The 25,275-nt window shown below is 35.9% G+C and overlaps 1 long non-coding RNA gene across 1 annotated transcript; it reads left to right on the top strand.

Annotated features, from left to right (window-relative positions):
* Nucleotides 1-6,215: 6,215 nt before the first annotated feature.
* On the top strand, nt 6,216-23,864 carry LOC140712223 (uncharacterized). Its single transcript, XR_012093722.1, has 2 exons — nt 6,216-7,418; nt 23,553-23,864. It is a non-coding gene; the product is annotated as an uncharacterized lncRNA (long non-coding RNA).
* Nucleotides 23,865-25,275: the final 1,411 nt, after the last annotated feature.

Raw genomic sequence — 25,275 nt, 5'->3', positions numbered from 1 at the left:
ATTAAATCAGATGGTCTCTTTGCACAAATGCTTTTACTGGCTTCTTGTCTCATTCAGAGTAAGAAACTTTCCTAACAATAGCATTAAAGGTCCTGGAGGAGCTTTAGTCTCCCTGTCCTATCCCATTTTCTACCACCCTCTCTCTTGCCTGACCCACTTCTGCCATCGTGACCACTTTGCTTTTCTTTGAATATGTCAAGAATATTCTTGCTTCAAAATTTTTATACTTGCTACTTCCCCACCAGAAATGCTCTTTCACTGAAAGATGCTCAGTCAAGCTTTTGGGTCTCTCCTCCATTGTCAATGTTTCAAAGAGCTTTTCCATGACTGTCTTAAAAAACAGCAATACCCTACCCATGCCCATTAGTACTGTTTCCTTTACCTTTCTTTATTCCTCTCTATAACTTTTATCACCGTCTGACATAAGATCTGTTTCTTGGCTGCATTTTTGGGGTCTTACCTCAAAAAAACTTTGTTCACACCAATGTCCCAAAGTGTTTTTCTTTTCTTTAGTAGTTTCGTAGTTTAAGGTCAGCATATTTTCTTTTAGTAGTTTCATAGTTTAAGGTCTTATATTTGCATCTTTAAATCAATTTGATTTGATTTTTGTATATGGTGAGAGATGGAGGTCTAGGTTCATTCTGCTGCATGTGGATACTCAGTTTTTCCAGCACCATTTATTGACGAGACCAAAAGACATACAAATGTCCAACAGGTGTATGAAAAAATACTCAGCATCACTAACCAGGAGGGAAATGCAAATCAAAACCACAATAAGATGTAATCTCACTCCAGTTACAATGGCTATCATAAAAAAGACAAAAAGGTAATAATTGCTGGCAAGGATGCAGAGAAAGGGGAACTCTCCTATACTATTGGGGGAATGTAAACTAGTGAAGCCACTATGAAAAACGGAATGGAGTTTCCTCAAAAAACTAAAAATAGAACTTCCATATGATCAGCAATCCCACTGCTGGATATATATGCAAAAGAAAGAAAAGCAGTATGAGATATGCTTGAGGGGATATTTGTACTCCCATTTTTATCACAGCATAATCACAATAGCAAAGATACAGAATCAACCTAAATGTCCAACAATGCATGAATGAATAAAGAAAATGTGGTATATATACACAAAAGGGTATTATTCAGTCATACACAAGAATTAAATCTTGTCATTTGCAGCAAAATGGATGTCTGGAGAACAAAAGTGAAACAAGCCAGGCACAGAAAGACAAATATCACATGTACTCTCTCACATGTGGGAGCTAGAAAGAGTTCGTCTCAAACAGACGGAGAATGGAATGGTTGCCGGGGGCTAGAAAGGGTATGGGACAGGATGGGATGAAGAGAGCTTGGTAATGAGCACAAAAATATGGTTGGAGGACTATAGTTAACAATAATTTGTTTTATATTTCAAAACAGCCATAAAAGAAGATTTGGACTTTCCCTAAAACAAAGAAATGATAAGCGTTTGAGGTGATGGATGTCCCAATTACTCTAATTTGATTATTACACATTGTATGCATGTGTCAAAATATCATATTTACCCCCCAAATACTTACAAATACTATGTATCAATTGAAAAGAGAAGTGAAATATGGGGAAAAAGCAAGGCTTAGTAAATTAACCTCCAGAAAGACACATGGTAAATAAGTGGTGGAACTGTGAGTCACACTCAAAACCTATTTTATCTCCTGGAAAACCATAAGGTTTATAAACTCCAAAAGAAAGATCAACTCTAAGAGCCAGGGGTCATCGACACTTCTGTTATCAAAGGAGGGAAATTAGAAATCCTTCTTACTAACACTACAAAGAGAAAAGAAGACATGGACAATGCCCCATAATTCTTAAGGTTCATGTATAACAGTATGTAGGATTTTGCCTTTTAAAAAGTACTTGTATTTTAAGTATTGTGCTCAACTATTTTGCTTTTGGTGAGTACATCACTGGATACTTTAATATAAGAATTTGAATTGTAAGGAGAAGAATAATTGAATGAAAAACATGTTACTTCATGCATTCCTATTAAGCTGATCTACAGTGAGTCTAATTGTTTAGAAAGGCAGGCCACAATCCAGATTTCAATATTCAGCTGTGAGTAGTTGGGAGTAGCCTAATCTAAGCTTTATTATGAGTCAATAGTTTCTTAAAAACTCAAACTTAGCAAAGAATGGCACATGTCATAATGACTTACTTGGATTTTTTTTTACCCTAAAAAAGTTTCACTTTTGCTTTACAGACCTATTCAAAACAAAGGATCAGTTATTTTAGTAGAAGATTGGCACTCTCAGAAAAGTTACTTCTCCTCAAAGAAATTCTAGTTTGTGAATTACAGCATTTCATTGAGTTTCTTTTAGCCTTCGGAATCTATTCTGTTGGGAGTTTGTTGGTTAGTACATAATGTCAGTGAGGACAATGTCATAGATTTTAAATTTCTCTAGACTAATGAAATTCAGTCTCATCAACAGAGGCTTTGCATTTCTGCATTATTTAGGCTACAAACAAACCTGCTGCAACAGCTATTTGTTGACTTTAAATATGTTTATTTTTCTTTCATAGATAGTTCAGAAGTGAGTGCTTCAAGGCCAGTACAGAGGATCTTTGAACCTTACCATGTGGCTTTTGGGTTTTCTTCAGTCATTGCAATTCCCTAGCCAGTGGGAAGTGAGGAAGTCAGAGTAAGCAGAAGTTGCACATATCACCACTTACATCCTATTGGCTTAACTTTTTCATATATCCACTCTAAGCTGCAAGCGAGGTTGGAAAATGTGATGTCTAGCTTGGGCATCCATTTCCCAGCTAAAACTCAAGGAGGTCTACTATAGGAAAGAAATACGAGAAAACAAACATTGGGGTATAATTCACAGTTTTTGGCACAACTTGTATTCAGAAAGCCATGCCACAAAAACCATAGCGTTAGTGCTATCATTGATGAATTGATGGCAATTAATAAATGGATTGAAGCAGTATTGTCATTGAAGAGAAATTTCAAAGCTTATCCAGTATTCCAGTTCTGTAGTTTTAGCCTTATAAATGAAATACCGTGTTATTGGATTCTAAAATTATAAAGATTCCAGTGCCCCATTCCTCTAGCCATGTTAGCACTCCCCTTAAACAAGTCTTTAAACTTTTTTGTATACACTACCCATCTATTTATGTATTTATTTATTTTAGATTCAAGGGGCATATGTGCTTGTTTATTAAATGGGTATTACATAAGTAATAGTGGGATTTAAGCTTCTAGCATACCCGTCATCCAAATATTGGACATTGTAGCCATACACTACACATTTAAATATTAGCATTTCAATGGCTCATAAGAAGGAATATAGCGCTCATAATAACACTGAACAAGTCAGCAATAATGGTGATGAAATCACTATTAAGAGTTGCCGTGTCTTCCAGTGAATATAAAAGCTGCACAATAATGACAATTCCTGGGTTGGCCCTTCAGCACTGTGTTATATTGAATCTAATTATTCCCATCCTGAGCTGTTCTTCCTTATGTGTTTCATTATACCCTAGAGCTTATTTTGGCCTTGACTTGACATTTTGCTATGTCTCTTAACTCATAGTGAGCCTAATTCTACTGCTTGCAATATGCAGTGGAGTCAACACTTCACTTGATAGAATGCTACTGAAACAATAGGTAAGCTCAATTAAAGCAAAAATAAATGTTATATGTTGAATGAAATTTAATGGCAAGCCTGTAAAGTGTTCATGGTACTCAGAGAGTATGTCTGCATGATGTAAAAATGCCCAAGCTGCTCAGACCACTCTGAATGGCCAGCATGGAAAGGGTTTTTCAGTGGTGTTCCCTTAAATACTAGCATTCTTTTGGAAGAGCAGAGATTTGCAACATTAACAAGTTGAATGTCTTGCTCTATAAGGTGACTTAGTGTGGAAGCGTAAAAAGTCATACAGAAAAACAAGCATTTTATGGAGTGGATCTTTAAAGGTTAGTACTTTGCATATTTGGATTAAAAATACTGTTAGTCTTTTAATCTCTCCCAAAAGGAAGAGATTTGGGGGTCTAATATAATCAGTGCATGTTAAAACAGAAGAAAGAAAAGCACCAAGGACCCAAGCAAAGGGAAGTCCTTTTGCACAAATCCCACTAAAAATTGGGAGATTGCTTTTATAAAGTGATTTCATATACTTTCCATGTTAATTAGAAAACTAATTCAGGATGTATAATAGTGAGAAAGTTGATTTTTCATCATTCTTTGGGAAATTGATAGTCTTTGTTGACTTGAAAACTATCAGAAGTTCTTGACTCTGGCAATAACTGCCTGACATTGGACAAGGCACAGATATACAAACGGCTTTCCTTTCTCATTTAGAAACTGTTGTAAACGTCAAAAGAGCTGATGTACTTGAAAGTGCTTCACAAACTGTTAGGCGTATGTAAGTATGAGCTAGCTGTGATGAAAATGAAGTTCCTACTGAAATATATTCTACATGAACATTGCATTCAGCTAAGTGCATCATACACAAATATACAGTAGGTAAAATTTGTCTTCAATCTCACATCCTTTTTTAATATTATATTTTTCCTCTTTTCTGTAACCATTTCCCTTTAAGTATATGTCTAATGTCCCATTCTTGCTAACTTTCTAACTTGAGGATGGGAACATTTGGTGTCTGTGGCTTACTTTTCCCTTGAAACCCCTCAGCTGAGATGAGAGGTACTTACAAGACACGTGTCACAAACTCATAGGTGTATCTAGTGCAAAGTAGAAATAAAGGATAGTGAGATAATTTACAATTCTCACAAACAATATTAACTGACCATCATTGTAATACAGGCATCATTGCTTTACATTTGTGTGTACATATAAATATAAACATATGTAACTATACTTATAACTTTGAAAAGCATGAAACAGTTTGACTTCTCAAATTAATTTTCAAATCTGAAGCACACATCAGCTAGAGGTGTGGCAGAGACAAACAGGAATGAATGAAAAATATGTTATTGATTATAAAAACTTACAGTCTTCATCAAGTTTGTTACATGATTATGGAATTTTAACTCTGCATTCAATAATACTGTTCTTGGATATAAAATTTTTATTCGGAATATATATCACTTAATTAAACAAATGTTGTTCACCTGACTAGCATAGAAAACACTTGACAAGATATGATAGGAAATAAAATGTAAATAAAACTTTTATATCGACCATGAGATGTTCAGAGTCCACTGAGAGAAAAAAGCATATAAAAATCCACTATGAAAGATAGGCTCTAATTCAAAGAAAGGAATAAATAATGTGGTGTGAGAGGAAAAGAGTAATTTGAATGTCAAATTAATTTATAAAATAATTGATGAAAACTGTAAGTCATGAATAGAACTAGGTCCTAAAAAGTTAACTTCCACTAATATCAAGAAACCAACACTTCACTAGATTTTATATATATGTGTGTGTATATATATATATTTATATATAATATAATTATATAATATAATGTACATATTTCTTAAGGCACTGCAGTTACTACAAAGAAGGCATTATGAACTGATTCCAGCTCTAAAGTAATTTAGAAGCTTCTTGGTGAAGTAATATAAACAAATAAAATATTTAAATCACATTTCAAGACCGTGAAGCTCCACAAGCAGATTATTGATTGCTGAATATATCCTTCAGACACTAAGGAAATGCTCACCTCAGCTGGGGACAGAAACGATGTATGGGAGAGGTGCAATTAAAGTTGGTACTGAACTTTGGTAGGGCTTTGCATAGTTAATCAGGAGGCAGGAGGTCATGGGCAGAAGGAAGCATGAGAAAAAACAAACAGGTGTGTAAATGCTAGGCCAGAAGTCCCCTCCTCTGTGAAGGCTTCCACAAGCCATTCTCACTTCTGGTCCATCTATGTCTTTTGCACATTCACATTTTGTTGTGTGTATCACGTTGCAACGTAATTACTGATTAGACAGTTATTTCCCCCTACTGCACTGAGTATTCCCTGAAAACAGGAATTCTGATCTACCTTTGTATTTCTAGTCCCTCCCTGGTCCCTGGCACACTGAAGACACATTTAATAACTTAACCTTGAAATGAGCCAACAGAACTCTGTGGGAAAATAGGAATAAGTATGGAATAGTAAATTGGAATGGGTTTGAGAAAGACTTTAAAAACAGAAATATAAAAATTTTTGAACTTTTTACTATAGATAATTAATCAATTTTATTTTGTTAAATTGAAAAGTGGCCTTAAAGATTATTCGTAAGCATATTCTCCCAGGTATCACCAGCCTTTGATCAAAATGTGTACATTGACAGCTGATTTTTTAGTATATGGTCTCTACCATCACTTCTTCAGGAACTCAAGAACCACCCGCCAAGGCGAGTTAATTGTGGAGGTCCCAGGGAGTAAACTGCATATGCTTAGCAACAAACTTGTTCATATTCTTTTCCTCTAGCCTTTTGTATAGGTTTGCTGCTCACAAAGTACTGGAGAGAAGCAACTCAAGAGCCTAAATTCCACAGATTCCAGCAGGTTCTTGCTTCCCTCTTTCTTATACAAGGGGCATACCTGGTGGTTCATACTCTCTAAGAAATGAGCACTCTCCATCTCTCCTGCTCACCGTAGATTTCTCTCCTTCTACTGTCATTCCATTTCAGGTATCCACTCATGCCTCAAGCATTATCTCTCTTTTTTTCAGCCAACCCCTGCCCTTAAACAAAATCATCATTATACAGACATATTCCTAGTCAGAGAAATGGGTTGTGGTTCTACAAGTTCCACACACCCATCTCCCAGTTGGCTTATTTAAGAGATTCTGCTAAGAAAGATTGATCTGACAGTAGTGTGCAGATGGAGGAAAGAAAAATAAGCATGGAGGCAAGAGGATTCATTTGAAAGTTTGTAATGTAGGAATAAAATGATCATAAAAGTCTAATAGGACTGTGGTTGTCAAGTTCATGTAGGAGAAAAGATGAATGGGAAGAGTGTGTGGAGTGGTGAGTGACTGCAAATATGAGTGAGAAAGAAGTTGAATATACTATGAGCAAATAATATGGCCGTTCTCAGGAAACAGAGGAGGAAGGAAAGACCGTTATTTTTATATTCAAGTAAATTGGGCTTGGGGTGCTGGTAACATTTCAAATGGACATACTCAGCAGGACATTAGAAAACATTGGAGAGCATGTAGAACGAGTTGTTTGAGTTGTTTAACAATGTTATAGATTTGTTTTGTTCAGGAACATCTTGGGTATTCTTGGGATACCTGAGAGAGGGTACAAGGAGAGGAGCAGAAGGGCAGAATCGCCAAAGTTTCACTGTATTTCTAAAAGTACCCACACATTTTACTGACTCAATGTCTTCACAATGCTTGATGTTATTCTGTAAGCATGACACAGGATTTTTTCCTTCCAGGACAAAGATACCAGTGGATGAGAATAGTACCAGGTAATAAATAATTATACTTGTTACTTAAATTTGCTTGTAAACTAAATATATAATTATACACAGTATTTCCTATTCTATACATATTACAGATAAAGAATAATTCTATTTTTTTCTTCAACTAAATACTTCTGATTCTTGAGGATTTGTGTCACAAATATAGCAAATATAAATGTTTCCTGTATCTGCATACATAGAACCATCCCTTGTTCATATTCAAAGTCAGCAAAAGAAAATCATCTCTGAATTCTCAATTTCTAGCAAGGTGTCTGGCACAAATCAAGTGCTCAATAAATATTTATTGACTGTGAATGAATTAGAAAAAAATTGGTGTAATTCTTAAATGAGAAAATTTTTAAAGCATCCAAAAAGCTATAAAGAAAATTTAGCATATGGTGCTATTTAGAAAACATGGTGCAGTTTTTCACTTTGAAAAACATTTAAACATTGTACCTTCAAAATAGATTTTTAAGACTTTTAAAAACCCAAATAGCATATTTATTTCCAAAAATAAAACTGCAAACATCTGGAAGCAAGATGCAAACTCTTGCCCTTGGAGATTATTTCTTATTTTAAGATTTATCCTCCTGTGTTGCCATGACTACTGACCACGAACTGAAATTGCTGTGTAATACATCCTATCTCCCATAGTGATTATACCTGAAACCAGTGGTAAGTTTCTAATAATCAGAGGAGACAACTTCAAAGGTGGACTTGACAGAATCTTCATACATTATGCTAAAATCTTCTCCAGGGGTTTGGGCTACTGGTTGTTTATTCAAACGTGGCATTAGTATGGACAGGATAATTAAATATGGAGCAGGAAATTCTGCCAAATAGAAATTCTTTTGTCACATTCTAATGTGTCAAGTCATGTCAAAAAGCAGAAAAACAGAGAACACCCAATTCAATGTTAGTTGGATGTGCAAGAGAGTGGTTGTGTATTTGGTAAACAAATGCTCATCCTCTGAGAGCTCCTAAAACAGTAATTTCTAATCTGAGACATATAAATTCTTAGTTGGAGGGAAAGAAATAACGTTTGGTGTTCCAGAAAATAAAATGAACCCACTTAGGCATACTGATACCTATAATACCTAATAATTTACTCTTTCATTAACGCTAGGGTGATTTACATTATTTTTACATAAGATTCCCAAGCTTGTGAATCATGTAGGAGAAAGTTATTTGTGCTTTAATAGCATATGGTCTCACATAACTGCATTCTTCCTGAAGGCAGATAGATGGCTACCTTTAGCTAGTAGATTTCAGGCTGACCAGGAAAAGGGAAAGACAGAGTGAGATATTGTTGAGATCGTTCTCACAACTGCCCTAATCTATGGGCAGGAGTGATGTATTTGTTTTCCACTGGGGCTAAGAACCATGGATTTTCCAAAATCAGATGTATGTTTTGCTTCCAGAAATGTTGCATTCTCATCTCAATATTTTAACCTAAAAGTAAGCACTAGGAGTATTCTAATTGTGCTTCTGCACTGAGTTAGATGATGGGTGCACTATCATGAACAGGAGGGAATAAGCCACTGCCCTCATGCTGATGGTGCTTCCACAGCAGGAGTGGATGAGATAAATCGCAAAAGGAAAGAGAAAGAGACAAGGAAGGAAGGAAAGAAGGAAGGAAGAGAGGGAGGGAGGGAGGAAGGTAGAGAGGGAGGGAGGGAGGGAGGGAGGGAGGAAGGAAGGAAGGAAGGAAGGAAGGAAGGAAGGAAGGAAGGAAGGAAGGAAGGAAGGAAGGAAGGAGAAAGAGACAAGGAAGGAAGGAAAGAAGGAAGGAAGGGAGGGAGGAAGGAAGAGAGGGAGGGAGGGAGGAAGGAAGGAAGGAAGGGAGGAAGGGTGGATGAGAAAACAAGTTGATAAGTGTCATGAAGGAAAGAAGACAGGATGCTGAGGTACAGAATGATGAGTGGCAGTGGAAGGTGGGAGAGACGGCTACTGTAGATAAGGAGGTCAGGTAAAGTCCATGTGAAGAAGTGACATTTCAGAGGGATCCAAAGGGTTTATATGCTATAGGCAGACTGTTGGAAGTGAAAGAATGAGAAGTGTGGAGTTTAAATCCTGCATCTTTTATTTAACCTCTTATTAATTCAATGAATATTACATTGGGTATCTGCTACCTGTAAGTCACTGTGTTGTGTGCAGGAAGGTCCCTCATAGGCCAAAACAGACATGGCTCCTCATTTATGGCACTTACAGTGTCACAGGGAAGAGAGCTGTTAACCAAGGAGTTTCCACTGTGTTGTATATAGCACTGTAAACTTGACTACATCGTTGTAGAATAAAGTGAATCACAGGAAGTGTGGAACACAAGATTCCAGAGAGGTGAAACTGATGTTTTGTCAGCCTCAGGATATGTAAGCTTCTCTGGGTCCCAGGAGATGTGAAAAGAGAGCACAGCAAGGAGAGGGGAGATTTACAACCATGCTGGACCTTGAAAAGGGCTTTTTGTGCATAGACTAGAGTTCTATTTAAGGAACCTAAAACAAAGGAGGAGCAGAGCTCTCTTTTCCTTTTCTCACTTGCTCCCCAAATCTCTACTCCCTGCACCTACATTTGATATGTGTGTGTGTGTGTGTGTGTGTATGTGCACACGTGTGAGCATGTGCACAGAAGCACCATACACACATCCTGGGAATAAAAGCTTTTGGTTCACTCCTTTTGCAAACAAGTGTGAAGAGCACTGCACCTTGTCACCACTCCAGCTACATATAAAAGAGAAAATCTAAAGAAAGAGAGCACAAGATACCCTACATGCACTCTGAACCTAACTGATTGACTTGCTCATCAGAATGAAAGCACTATTCCCAAAGCTGGAGTTAAATAAAATGTCCTTGTCCTTGACTTTGATCTTTCCTTATGGAGTGAGTAGAAACGCATATGCTCTCCTGGCCAAAGACAGCGATGATTGAACCTCTTTACTCAAATTATGACCTAAAGCAACACATACTGTCTTTCCTCTGTGTATCGTGCTCTCCTGAGCACTGCATCATCCCTGTGGTGTTGTAGGCCTCCACACTCACAGGTCTCTGTCTTAGAAAAATAGCCTCTGAGGATCTCTGCTCAATGAGAAAATAAGAGAACTGGGATCTAAAAAATATTGCCACAGTTATATTGATTTTTTATCATTAATTGATAAGAAATATTTTTGTTAAATTGAAATCGCGAATTCATAGGTTTCTATAAGTGATATATAATATCTCCCAGTCAGTTTGAGTCAATATTTTATGATAAAATTAGAATCCTTATTTAGTTTGCAAGACCTAGGACATTATGGTCTGTAAGTCAGAACAGTGGTCTGTCTTCCTCAGGAAAAGTACAAACTAATAAGTTTAGTGATAATTAAAAATTTGCTTGAGCAAGGACTTTTTGTTAATTTGAGTGCAGAAGCAGTCTATTACTAATATAGACTGTAGAAGAATAAAGGTATCATAAAATATGGCTTCCCCACCACTGTTCTCCATGTTGTCTCTGAATGGAAAGGTATTTGGTGATATATAAATGACAAAACCGATCATATAACAATAAACCACAGCAAAGCTCTTGCATATTAAAAACTAATAAATACAAGTAGATAAGACACTGTCAGTTTATGCAGTTCATCATACTCAAGAATGCATTATTTTCACAAGAGCAGAAATTGAATCCTAGAAATGTAACCATCAGAGGATAGTTTCATTCTAAGAAGAATCATCAACCTTCTTCAAGGCTTCTAAGCTAAAGGAGGAATAAAAATGGTTTGGAGAATCCCATGTGACTTTCATCATATGATTGCTTTACCATCATATTTATTTCCTAATTTACTGTGCATTGGTTAATGTTTGTTTCAAAATAAAGAGGTGGTATTGAGTTGAAATAGCCATTCCTACATAAACAAGCCCTTGGATGTAGAGAATTAAAAATCAGGTTCATAGTTCATAAGCAAATAATTGAAAGATGAGCATTCAATTGCAGGCCATATAAAACCCTATTAAAATATGAAATACTAAGGCTTGAGAATTATTTTTAAAGAGTTTCACCATGTATAAAATAACTTATGTCAAGAATATTCTAATTCTGAATTTTAAATGTAATGCATAAACATACATGTAAATATAAATGAAACTTCAAAAAGAATAATTATTACAGCTTTAGGAAAAAGTAAAAAAAAGTTACTATGATAAATTGACAGCAGAGATTATAAAAAACCTGAGTCAAGTTATTCATCAATTGGAAGGATCACAGGTAAAGCTATCAAAAGTTATTGCCAATTTCTGAATACTGTTGTTACTATTTTATTTTTAGGAAGATTTATTCCTATATTTGAATAAGGGTATGTAACATTTTGGAATAGCGATCCTTTAAATATGACATTAACATTATAAAATCCAAATGGTATATTTACGTTTCTTTCTACTAGATTCCTAATCTCCCTTTCCACTGGGATGAGACTGCATTACTATTAAATTGGTGAAAAATTCTGGCTTAAAACAAAACTAACCTTTATTTCTAAGCCTCTTTTTTCATACTTTTCTTAAACCGTTAAGTTGACTTAAAAGTCATGCTCTGTAGCTCATGCCAAGCTGTTAAAAATCTTACTTTATCAATAAAAAATGCATTAAGCAGAATAGATAAGAATACTGCAACCTATGGTAACTTGAGTTAATGCTATTAAAATGTATCTTATCAAATATTAAAAAGGTAAATACAAGTACAAAGTTAGTAGCTGGTCAAATATAGGAACAGCTTAAATGCTTAAAGAAAATACCTTAGAATGGTAAAGAGGAAGAATTTGAGCCTTTGACATGTCAACCATTGCAACAAAGAAAGGAAACTCAGTTTAGAAATGTAATAAATAGAAACTGAGTGATAGCCATTAGATACTAAATAGCCAGCATACATTTCTAAACAAAGATTAGTAGTCCCAATACCTCTTGGTACAAGTAGCATAGCATGACAAGATGCGGTAGCTTACACCTGTAATTCCAACACTTTGGGAGGTCAAAACGGGTGGATTGTTTGAGTTCAGGAGTTCGAGAGCAGCCTGGGCAACATGGCGAAAGCCCATCTTTACAAAAAAATACAGAAAAAAAAAAAATTAGCGGGGCATGGTGGCATGCACTTGTAGTCTCAGTTTCTCAGGAGATTGAGGCAGGAGGATTGCTTCAGCTGGGGAGTTGGAGGTTGTTGGCATGATCTTGGCTCACGCCACTGTACTCCAGCCTGCGTGACAGATTGAGACTTTGTCTCAAAAACAAAAACAAATAAAAAGAAACTTATATGACTCTATCTTCGTTTTTATGGCTTGAATCACCAATACATTTTATCAAAAGTACTGAGATCTTTATAGCAAACTAAGGAAATTTCAATAGAAAATAAAAAGAAAATCTAAACATGTACTCAGAATTTCCACATAAATGTCTCAAGAAGTTTGCAGATTTAAGACACTAACAAAATAAATAATAACATTGCTAGAATTTATCTTTTAACAGAAGAAAGATGCTGCTACAACAAATAGGTCTATCTCTGCACCCAATTCATATTTAAGAACACATCAAAGATGAAAATGTTGAAACGTACAATGTTTAAATTAGTGGGAAGAGTATGTGTGACTAAAATCTGCACCTGGCTCTGCCATTTACAGCTATGTAGCATGTCATGTACCTCTCTACATGTCTGTATACATGTCTGCAAAGTGAAAGGGGTTGTCTCATTAGTTAAATTAATGCTTAATGTTTTGGTTTTGAGAGGTAAGGAGTAAGGATTATTTGAAGCAATGTATATAAAGATACTTTTAAAAAAATCAGACGTTGCACAAATATAAGGTATTGTTACTATGCTTAAAGTACTGTTAAATATATGAGGTGGGATTTATGTAGCAAAGAGTAGAGATCTGGTAACCTAATTAAGATAAAAAACTAGGCTATACTAAATTTTTTTAAATGATATAAAGTTGGAGTTTGTCTCTAAAACTTGAAAATTTGACTAGATATTTTGAAGGTAAGAAGCAGCAAAAATTAGTGAGTGAGTGAATTTTTAAGCATAAAGAATTAGGATTGGGCTTTGTTTCTAGACCTCCGTTTACACTGAATACTTTCTGCTCAGAAATTGGTCTGAGAGAGAGAGAAAAAAAAAGTGAATTAGCCCTTTATGGGATTCCAAAAGGAGGTCAGTGCCTTCCTTAGCATGTCTCAGATTACTCTGGAAAGGTGCCACAGTGAAGTGTCAGGGAGAAATCATTTTGAGGTGTGACTGCATCAGGTGCCACAGCCCTAGCATAGACGCACAGTTGACTGCCCACTGAGATCCCTGGACATATGTGGAAGCAATGGGCACTGCGATTTGAATGGGATGGATTTGCTAATTGATGACTCAAATTGCCCCCTTGCTAAAATCTACTCGAGTCTAGACACAGATGAAACTCAGTGTGGGCCATGTACTTAGGAGCTGTGGTTAGCACACGCCGAAACCCATGCTCACAAGCACAGGAGGTGAAAGCCCCTTGTGCAATCTCACTTGGTTTGACGTCAATGGAAATGCATGTTTTGTAAAAAGCAGGTATCATGTCTGACTAATTACCGACCTTCTGGCTCTTTTACACAAGGAGAAGTTCACGATGTGGGTCCTAGCAGCATTTCTTTCAGGATTTCAAGGAGAAAGTCTTATGAAACCCTCCGATTATGACTCAATTTAATGTATTAATCAGTATAGAGATAGCTCAGTGCTCTCACTGATGAATATGAGCTTAGCTTACACCTCTCAGTGGCCTACATGATACTCTTTGTAAGAAATGTACCAATATTTCTCTGTGGTGGTTTAGTTGTTATTTACATGCTAACAATCAGAATCTCCATCACCTTCACCTGATTTCTTAATAGGCAGGCTGGCCACTGAACTCAGATTTTGTAAGAAATGACCTTGTTTTGTGTTTATAGCCAGCTCTGTAGTAACATAAAAGATCCAAAAGATTGGAACAAAAGGAACGATGGTATATTTAGAACACGTAGTGAAGGGTCTCATTCACAAATGCCAAGTTATTTGAATATGTCTTCTTAGAAAATTAGGAAAGTATTCAAATATATTGAAAACAAGTTGATGAAAACCATCGCTTTGTTTCCTGTGATGACAAAACTGAAGTGAAAGCATTTCTAGCCTAGATTTGTAATGAACACATATTTCTCTGAATCAGAACTCTTAAATTAGTACTGATGATGGGCAAGGCTGAAATCTCTATTATGAAACACTTCACCAAAAAAGTCAAAGCCAGTCATCCTTTAAAATGGGTATGTTAATGACACTAGAAATATCAAATTGGAGCAGATAACAAATGACTTAACACAGAAAAAGCATCACATGGAGTTTTCCCTAGGTAATTTATTTTCCATTAATGAAAGTATTTAAAGTGGATATATATCAGACAATATCTATATCTATATACCTATATTTATATCTATCCATCTATCTATTTATTTACAATCTGGGGCTATAAATAATTTCAGAGTACAAGTTTATTTTAGGTAAACGGCCTTTAGTAATATCTATTGAAAAATTTAGATACTACTGTTTCGGAATAACTATGAAAAACAAATGACTATACTCACTATGGCAACAAGGACTTAATTGGCTAGGTTACAGGGAGAGTAGCAAAAACTAGACAGATTCTACCCAGGTATGCTTGGGTTATATATTTGTTGTCTTGAAGACACGGTATCTCTTTCAGCAAACAGCCATCGTTATTTTATTTCTGTTATAAAAATAGATGATATTACTTAAATACCTCTTTCCAAATTACACTTACTGTCAGAATACAACTTTTTTCTTTCCTGTTAACTATTTCCACATTTTTACACTGCTTTTTTGGAAAGTTTAAAACATTTTTCTCTGCATGTAATAGTCATAACTGTTCTCCCACTTCTCAGAGAGCAGCACAGCAGGAGGGGTATAATGCATACTGCTTGCCTGGGATGTGCTAAATGTAGCCAAGAAAGGGGTGGGTTCCTGCCCTTGATACAAGTATAAAGTGATGGAAGCACATTATAAACCCAGAGCAATCAAAAGGAAAGGATGGATAAATTAACCTAAAATTGTATTAACATAATCCACTTTCCCTCAAACATGATTTTTTTTTTTTCCATTTCAATCTCCAAAAGTTGGGAATTTGATCATTGTTTCTTAATATTATCAGCCCTTATATCTTTCATTTTACTTTTGAATTCCCATTACAATTTTAAAATACTAGTTTGACAAAAGACCTCCAAGAAGGCTTCCCCTTATTTAAAGGAAAGTGTGGTATTATAGTATACAAATAAAGTCTAGATATTTGGGTATTCATATTACCATCTATGCATAAGCACGGACTTATTTGTAAGAAAACTCTGATGTGTAATAAATGTCATTATTAAGAAAATTCTTATCAAAAGTAATTGAAAGAATACATGGGAAATATGGACTTTTACCATGAAGGGGTCACTTCTCTACAGTGTACAGCCTCACTGAAAAGTATATAGGACTTTTAAGATTTAATGTTATATTAGCCTGCTTTTACTACACGCTGACAAAGACATACTGGAGACTGGGTAATTTATAAAGGAAAAGCGGTTTAATGGACGCACAGTTCCATGTGGATGGGGAGGCCTCATAATCATTGACAGAAGGCGAAAGGCACGTCTTATATGGCAGCAGGCAAGAGAGAATGAGAACCAAGTGAAAGGGGTTGTCCCTTATAAAACTATCTGGTCTTCACTACCACAAGAACAGTATGGCAGAAACTGCCCTGATGATTAAATTATCTCCCACTAGGCCCCTCCTACAACACATGGGAATTACGGGAACTACAATTAAAGATGAGATTTGGGTGGGGACACAGCCAAACCATATAAAATGCCCTCATCATTTTCCAGATAATTGTTGCAAAATCCTCTTAATATCTTGCTACATTTCCCCATCCAGCCCTGTTCCAACCTGTTCTCCACACTTTTCTAGATGAATCTCACAAAGTCTCCATGAAAATCTGACTGAATCATACATCCTTGCATAAAATCCTTCAAAGGCTGGTGCTGGTAGCAGCAGCCTGCCTAACAGCACGGTTTATAAGGCTTTTCCTGATGTGGAACCTGCTTAATTCTGCATTCCCACCTCTCAGCACTGTCAGACTCTTCACTGAAGCTTTTCTGAATTATTTTTCTTACCTTAGTCTTCTAGCTTTATTACTTCAATGCCTTTGCAAATGCTTCTCCCACACTTGAAACCCCAACTCTTCTCCCCTCTCTGCATACTTAACTCCTGCTCACTGTTCACCCCCTTCTCATGATGGAATCTGACATCCTCCTTGATATTTATGTAAGATCCTCTGTGCACTACACTCATACTACCTACCATGCTTTATTGTCATTATACATTTTGTATTACTCTTTTAATAAAATATAATTTCCTCAAGGGCAGGGATAATATAGTTTCTGTTTTCATGACTAGCTTGTTAGGTTTTATTGGAGGCAGTACTGACCAGTAGCTATGTGGTTTTATTGGAGGCAGTTCTGACCAGTAGCTATGTGCACAGACACTGCGGCCAGAGTGCTTGGGTTCAAATATCAGTGCTACCACTTCTTAGCTGTGTGACTCAGTGAAAGTTATCTAACCCTTCTGTGCCCCAGTGTCCTCATAGATAAAATGAGAATAATAAGAGTATTTACCTTATAGCATTGTGAGGATCAAGTAAATTAACATATGTAAATGCTCAGAACATGCTTCATACTTATATTAGTGTGAGCTGTCATTCTGGCTGCAGTACTTCCAGTGTCTGACTCACAGAAGGTGATGCACACAACTCTGTTGTAAAAATTAAAGGATGAGGAAATAACAAATATAAAGCTTTTTCAATTATCCTCTTTTTATTGTCTTGTCTTCTACCCTTTATATTAATAATTGATCCATTCATTCAACAAGTATTTATTATCTACACTCATAGAACTGAGGATTATCTTTAAAATACCCACTTCATTTTGTGGAGGGCTTTGGAAAAAAAGTACCTGCCAGAAAAATGATAGACTTGGGTGAAAACTCGTTCTCCTAGAGTGCTCATAATAATAGCCTCCAGTTAAGTTTATACTGGGAGCTCTCTGGGGTCTTTCCAAAGGTGAAGAAAATGATTATAACTTCTGATTATTTTTTTCATTTCCAATTTGTATGAGCTTTTAAACTTCTTTTAGCACTTCACCTAACTATTATGAAATCAAGATCAAAGGCAATTTCTTAAAGAAAAAAAAGACGTAACTCTACTGTGAAGCTAGTTGTTTCATAAAACTACATCATCTGAAAAACCACATAAAAGAAGTGACCAAGAGAAAAGATTGAAGAGCTCACAAGAACAGTCAGAAATTTCTATGAAATTAGAACTTGTTTTCAAAAAACCCAATTAAAAACAACAATGGACATGATCAAGCGTACTATTGCCCCATTCTGCACTTTTTAACTTTCTTTCAAAAGAATGTGCTAAGCAAGGCTGACTTTTTCTAACTCTATTTCCCATTGCCTTCCATTATGCTTTTCATCTTGTTTTGTATATGTTCTCTTCAGTCTTGAACCCTGTTTCGGGGGACATAAGGTTCTGGTAACATTGGAGGTGAATGATCTGTATTCCCTGTGTGCTGTGAGTGTGTGGAGGCCTTTCTGGAGAGTCATGAGAGAACAGAGGTTAAGTGTCTCTGTCTCCAATCATTTCTTTCTGTGCATCTCTTCTTTCCTCTGATACTTTCTGGCTGTGTTATTCCACCAATGTCATAGGCTCTATGTCCATGGTGGCCGTCATATAGGTTATAAGTTATCTCTCTATCTGGTTAACAAGGTCTAGCATAGCATAGGGTGGCTGTGACAGGTAAAGTAGCCCATGACAGGTGGAGGTTGGGGTTATTTGCTTTGAGTTTCACTGTATCCCAGCATGTGGTGAAACCCTGGTACTCAGTTTCTACTCGGTGAGCGCCTGCTACATGCCAGGCATTGTGCTAGCTGCTGGGTATTCAAAGATGAAAGGCAGTACAGCCCTTTCATGTACTAGCTCAGTGGCCTGGGCTAGATAATTCATTCTCAGTAGAAATGTCTTCATTTTCAAAGAGGACTGATGCTCATTCTATAAAGCTGTCGTAAGGATGAAATGAACAAGGCTCTAGTACAGTCCTTTGTACATAGTAGGTGCACAAAAATGATAACCGTTATTTTTGGTGATGATAGTGATGAAGATGAGGAGGAGGACGAGAATGACAAGTCATCCTAGCATTCCAAGAGCCTAATGTCTAGTGAGATTTGATGAACACACGAGTTTCCCATGCCTAATTATTGTGCTTGAAACTTCGAAGACAGTGTAAACTATGACGATTTTTGAATTTGTTTCCTTCTAATTTTGTATGATGGGTCCAAGAGTAACCTATTGAATGATCAAAGATGCCACTTTGAGAATGACAATTCTGATTCCTGCACAAGTGATTCTCAATAACTGGGGAGTGAATACAACTCTGCTGGTAAAGAGAATCCCAGCAGAAAAGGAATGTGATTCTCACAGAAAACACAAGGTACTTATATGGGGTTGATCACCCTAACTTAAAGACAGAGAAGGCTGAGGTTCACCAGAGCTAAAGCCTGTATATGCAGAGAAGAGAGACTTGCTTAAAGAGGCTTCCACTGTGGGAATGAGAAAAAGCCCTTGAGAAGATGCTGAGCTTCTTCTCACAATTAACATAAAAGGAAAGATTTGTAGGGAAGCTTAAATCAATTACATTTTTTCAGTCAGGAACATTTATTGTGTTCTGATTACAGGCCAGGAAACATGCTTAGGCTGCTAAGGAAACAATGATACACAAAAATCTGAGTTCTCATTGTTTCAGGGTTCATAGGTTAGTGAGGAACTCAGGGGAACTCAAACTAAGACCCTGTGAGACGGAATAGAATGTTGGGGAAGGACAACCCAGATCTGAAGGATGAAGAGGGGCCAAGAAGTCTAGGCACAGGGAACTGTGTATGCAGATCCTGCAATACGTACACAAGATACTGGCAAGTGTGTGGAACAGAAAGCTACTCAGTTGGCTGGAGAGCAGCTAGTGGAGTGATGAGTGGCTGCAGACAATGCTGCAAAGGAAGGCAGAAAAATCTGATCATCATGTTCTTCTAGGAAAGCAAGGAGTACATATTGCTAGTATTCTGTAGCAGAGAATGACATGGGACTTGGAAAGATGAACATCGTGACATTTTATGCTGATGAGCTTCATGTTTTTTCTTGCCCAAGGAGTTTATCATTCCTGCAGATGGGGTTTTGGGTATATTCAAGATATAGCCCCTCTCTTTCTCCCTTGCCAAACACCTTCAGTGACCTGCTTAATATTCACGGCATTTTTTAAAAATCCAGATTCCTTTTCACAGTATACATGGCCATCTCAGTCTTGGGTTTTACTCTCCATTCTGTCAACTATAGCCTCATGGCTGGCCTTTAACAGACTGCTTAAACAGTCTTTACTCTTCTTCATCTGATAAAAGAAATAACCACCTCATAGAGACATTGTGGATATTATTTGAGCAAATATATGCATTAAGCACTTAACTCAGCATTTGACCCATAGTAATAACTCAACAAATAATAATTTTTTAGCAGCAAAATAACAATGTACATGTTAGAATACCTATAATTAGAAGGAAAACATGCGCCTAAAAGATTCAGCTAAGAAATTTCATTGCTATGTTCAAGCAGAAAAATCTGTGTCCTTTCAGGGTTGTAGGGCACTGAATATGTGAAATCAAGTTTCAGAAGCACCTATGTACTCCTGATAAAAAAAAGTTGTGAATTTCATATGAACATATAATTTACAGATTTTTTTTAAGACCATGGCTCAAATATGCACCTTTGTGTATAATTGCTCTGCTTTCTGATGGGTAACAAACAATAAAATCTAGTAAGGTTTTCTTTCTATAATACTGCCTTTATTTAAATCTGATCAAAGCCTCAAATATATAGTCTGGTATTAGAGTGTGATGGTTTCCACACTATGCCTGTGCATGTTTAGAAGAGCCTCCTAGAGGATGGACTTCCTTCTGGAGGTAAATAACTAGCGAGAGCTGCAAAACTGAGATCTGTAATCAAATACCTTGAATTCTGATTTTCCAACTTGCTCAAGTACTCTCCAGTTGATGCTATGTTCTGAATTAAATTTGAGTTACTGATCATAAGCATTTGATTTTTTTTAATGCCTATGATGCATTTCATAGGGTCAAGATAACTCCTTGAAATAGAAATTATCCAAATGGGAAAGCTTGGGTGAAACTATATGGATAAGAAATTCTGTCCTCCTACAAATTCGCTCCTCTTAAAAAGTCGTTAAAATTCTTTTGCGGCATATTTGAAGCATCCTGTAAGTAAGCACATTGCTGCTTGAGGAAGTTGCTGTTGGAAAGGGCCCATTTTCATGGTTCATAATAAAGAAATACTGCAACATTATGAAAGAATATTCACCAACTGGTGTGCTCTCAAAAAAGTATTCACAGCCATTGTGTATGATTTGTGAATAAAATAAAACATTAAAATGAGCATTCACAATATTAGCATGTTAATCATACACTTCCATATGGTGCTTACAGTTGTCTCCATTGTGTGCATTCAAAGTTTTTTGATTTTAAACTTGTACAAGAACTTTATAAACACTTGGTAACAATCATTCATTGCCTTAGCAATATGTAGCTATTCTGACCTAAAGCTAGATGAGACAAAGTATGACACCGGTGTGCTGTAAAAATTGAAATATTTGGTTCTGGTTTAAATTTTTAGGTTTTGGGGTTACTTAACAGGAAGAATATAAATTTCAATACTAGCTAATAATTGCAATTTAACAGTGGATTAATAAAACCATTCTTTTTCAAGAGTCAAATCACTTACTGAGCAATAATCAGCTATCAAAATTATGTCATGGGTTGCTGGCCCACAAACTCAATCAGATCTTTGCGTAAAGTGTACTTTCACATTTCCATTCTTGTGTCCAGAGTCAACAAATGTCAACTCTCTAGGCAGGAGCTGATGCAATCCTTGAGACTTGTTTCCTAAATATGGCTTTTGCACAAAGGTATTAGAAAGCTCAATGAGCTTATATTTATTGAATTCTTACTGTGTGCCACTAAGCTAAACTCTCAAATGAATAATCTTATTTAATTCTTACATATCAATGAGTTAAGTACTATTTTTAGCATTTCCACTTTAAAAAAAAAAAACTGATGTGCAGAGATTAAAGAGCATGGCAAATACACAGTGCTGGTGAATGGCAGGAGAGGCACTTGGAGCCAGCTGTCTATATCCAAAGTCCACAACTTTACCCCTGTGCTCGACTGTGTTTTTTTGTCTACATCAAACTTTTCATGACCTCTTTTACTGCCCAAAAAGCCAATCCAGTTCAAGAAAGAACAAGCTGACTGGAACATTCTGCATAGTGCTCACATTACTGCCACATTATACCCCTGGGCACTGACCTGTATTTCATCAAATTTAATACATATTGATGCTGGAGTTTTCTTTATCTTATCAAAAGGTTTTCACACACTGTATCATATCTATCTCATGACTGATGGTAATTTTGAGTTGTCATTGCTTTTAAGACGTATCCTAACTTCTTTGTGGTTAACTTTTTAAAAAAATTAATGTTTTAAAGTCAATATAGTATAATAAATATTGATTAGTGTTGTCAAAGCCCTTTAATGTAGTCTGGGGCCTTACTCAGCAGTCTAATTTTGATTTACCTGTCACTAACATATTTTCCAAGAAAATAATCATTTAATTCTAACAGAGCTTAATCTGCTTTTTCAAACCATGCATGTTTATTGACTCATGTGTGACTCCCATCCAAGCAGCCACAATTAGAGTTGGCCACATCCTTTTTCTTTCCAGAATTAAATATACATATTTAATTAATTAGTATATATGCATATATATATATGTAGTGACTGTAGAACTTAGTAATTAGAGACATGTTTCATGTTAACTGCTTTAGATGAAAATAATTTTGAACTTTCAATGATTATATAATCACAGAATATTGAGTCTGAGGAAATCTTTACATTCCAGCTGGTTCAATTTCCCACCCTGGGTAGGAATTCTTGGCTCTAGATCATCATCCAATGTTGGTGGCTGTGATATACGATACAGCAAATAACATTCTCTATTGATATAGATAGGTAAAATGTGATATATTTTATGTTGCAAAATAAAAGATTTAAAATATTGGTACAATATGTTGCAAAATCTCCACCAGTTATCTTTATTTCTTGTTACATGTGGTAGCAACAGCACCAAGTGCCTCAGGGCCTAGACATCTCAGTGATGACTGGCCCTAGGAGACCACCGCTGAGTCCTGATTGCTGCAAATTGGGCTGGCAAATAATACCTGCCTGTACTTAATGCGGTATCCTTGCAACAGCGAATCCTGCTGTGCCGCTATGGGTTCCCTGAATAGCAGCCTCTTGAGTATCTTTTTGACAAGTTCTCTTTAGTTGTCACTGTAGGCCTGGTGTCTGGCCAAGCTTTACATCCATGCTGTTAGTGATTTTATTATTCTGGTCAACACATTTCTGCAATAATGATAAAGTACCAATTATGGAATTCTATATTGTTTTGTTACGAATAATAATTAAATGGCTATGAACTATAATTATAGCTGCCACTTTTTTATTGACCACTATGCTAAGTGTTTCATAATACATTGTGTCACCACTATCACTTATTAAGCTTTCATAACTTACCCGTAATCAGACTACCTGACCTAATGTCCAAATTTTCAGCCTCAACCCTAACTTACTGGGGAGAAGGAAAGATTGTGAAACTTGGTCTAGAGAATTTATAGGAAGTGTGTAAGTAAGTTCACACAGCCAACAAGGGGTGAAATTCAGACTTGTGTTACAAGTCTTGCTTTTGGTCCATAGCTCCTTCTAAAACTCAGCATTTGATGAAACACATGCAATTTTTGGATACATAGCTGGCTTACTTCTAGAGTAAATAAATTTAGTCTTTGATATTACATCCATTTTAATATGTCAGAAATTATACACGAATGTCTGTCTTTGTCTATTTGGGTTGCTCTAACAAAATACTATAAACTGAGTATATAAACAACATAAATTTATTTCTCACAGTTCTGGAGGCTGGGGAGTCCAAGATCAAGGTGCCAGCAGATTTGGTGTCTGGAGAGGCCCTACTTCCTGGTTCATAGATGGCCATCTTCTCACTATAAACTCACAGGACAGATGTCTAAGATTGAACTAAAAGTCAGAATCAGGAATGATTGGTCTGAAAATGCTGAATCCTATTTCTGCAACTCCTCCCAAACTAAAGCAGTGGTACCAGGTGACTCAAAAGTCATATAACTGCTTCTAAGCTTACAAATACAGAATTAGAATGACAAAGTCAATATATTTGAAAGTAGAATAAAATCCATTCCTAAATTATACCTGTGTCTTTGTGTAAAAGGTATAAACTAAATTTAAGTATTCACTAATGAAAGAAAAATTAAAGCTGTCTATCTAACCAACATCTCAAGAAAAAGTAAATTATAATTCAAATTTATATTCTTGTCTTTAAGTTATAAGGAAAAGAGTGGTTTAACGTGTATAAAATAAAAGTCAATTACAAAATAAACCAGAGAGAATAAAAGTTCAAGAGAAGGAATTGGGAAATTGCTTCTTCATTTGATCCATGCTTGTCCCAAAGAACAACTAAAAGAATATTGAGGCTATGAGTCAAGATTGACAGTTCATTAATTGATATTTACAACTTTGTTGACACTTAGTAGACTAAAGTTAGTTTTTGGCTTCCCCAGATGACAGAATATTTTTTCATCATTAAAAGCCCAGAGGACCCTGGATTTCATAGTATTTTATTCTTAAGAATATTAGTTCTTTCAGCAATCATTTAAAATATCACAGTGTCTCCTATGAGAGCACTTATATTTTATTGTGTTATATTTTATTGTGTTACTCTCTGGGTTATGACCTTTCAAGTCAATTATTTCCCTCTCCCTTCCCAGAGGCAATCTCATCCTGATTTCTATCACCATGGATGGTTTTGCCTGTTCTAGAACTTTCTGTAAATGGAACCATATAATATGCACTTCCTTCTTCCTGTTGTTTTTTTTTTTTTACTCAACATAAATATATTGAGGTCCATCCACGTTAATGCCTTTATCAGTAGTTCATTTCCCTTTGTGTGCCGAGTAGTAGTCCATTGTATGAATACAGTACAATTTCTTACTCATTTTTCTTTTGATGGCCATTTGGATTTTTTCCATTTTGGGGCCACTATGAAGAAGAATGTTTCGAAGATTATTATTCTTCAAGTTTTTGTTTGTTGGTTGGTTGTTTGCAGACATATGTTTTCATATATTTTGAGTAGGTCCTGTTAATATTTTCTCTCCTCACTGATTTATTTTTATTAACCATTTTCAGAGAAAAAATCCTCAATTTGAAAAGGCCTGAAATATTTCCATTAAAAAAATAGAAAATATATTTTGTTAATAAAACCAGGACCAGCCAATGAGAAAGAATTAACAAACTAATATTACTTGAAATACACATTTTGCTGGTCTATCTGTTCTTATAAGATTTTAATGAGAAAATAGTATATTGTCCTTGTCCTAATATAACTGATAATCTGATTTTTACTTCCTGCACCAGGAGACACTCAGGGTACTAGTTAGAACATTTGCCATGACACATTTTCCAATGTCAAAACCTTAATATATATTAGGAAAAAAGGGGGGAAAATAGAAAAGGAAGAAAACACTATTTTTGTGTTTTTTTGTAACATATGTTGTGTCAGATATTTTCACATACTTTTTGTAATAATAATTGTAACAAACAG

Source organism: Chlorocebus sabaeus, chromosome 8, assembly GCF_047675955.1.
Source record: "Chlorocebus sabaeus isolate Y175 chromosome 8, mChlSab1.0.hap1, whole genome shotgun sequence".
Taxonomy (NCBI): domain Eukaryota; kingdom Metazoa; phylum Chordata; class Mammalia; order Primates; family Cercopithecidae; genus Chlorocebus; species Chlorocebus sabaeus.
This window is presented reverse-complemented; position numbering and strand designations above follow the sequence as displayed.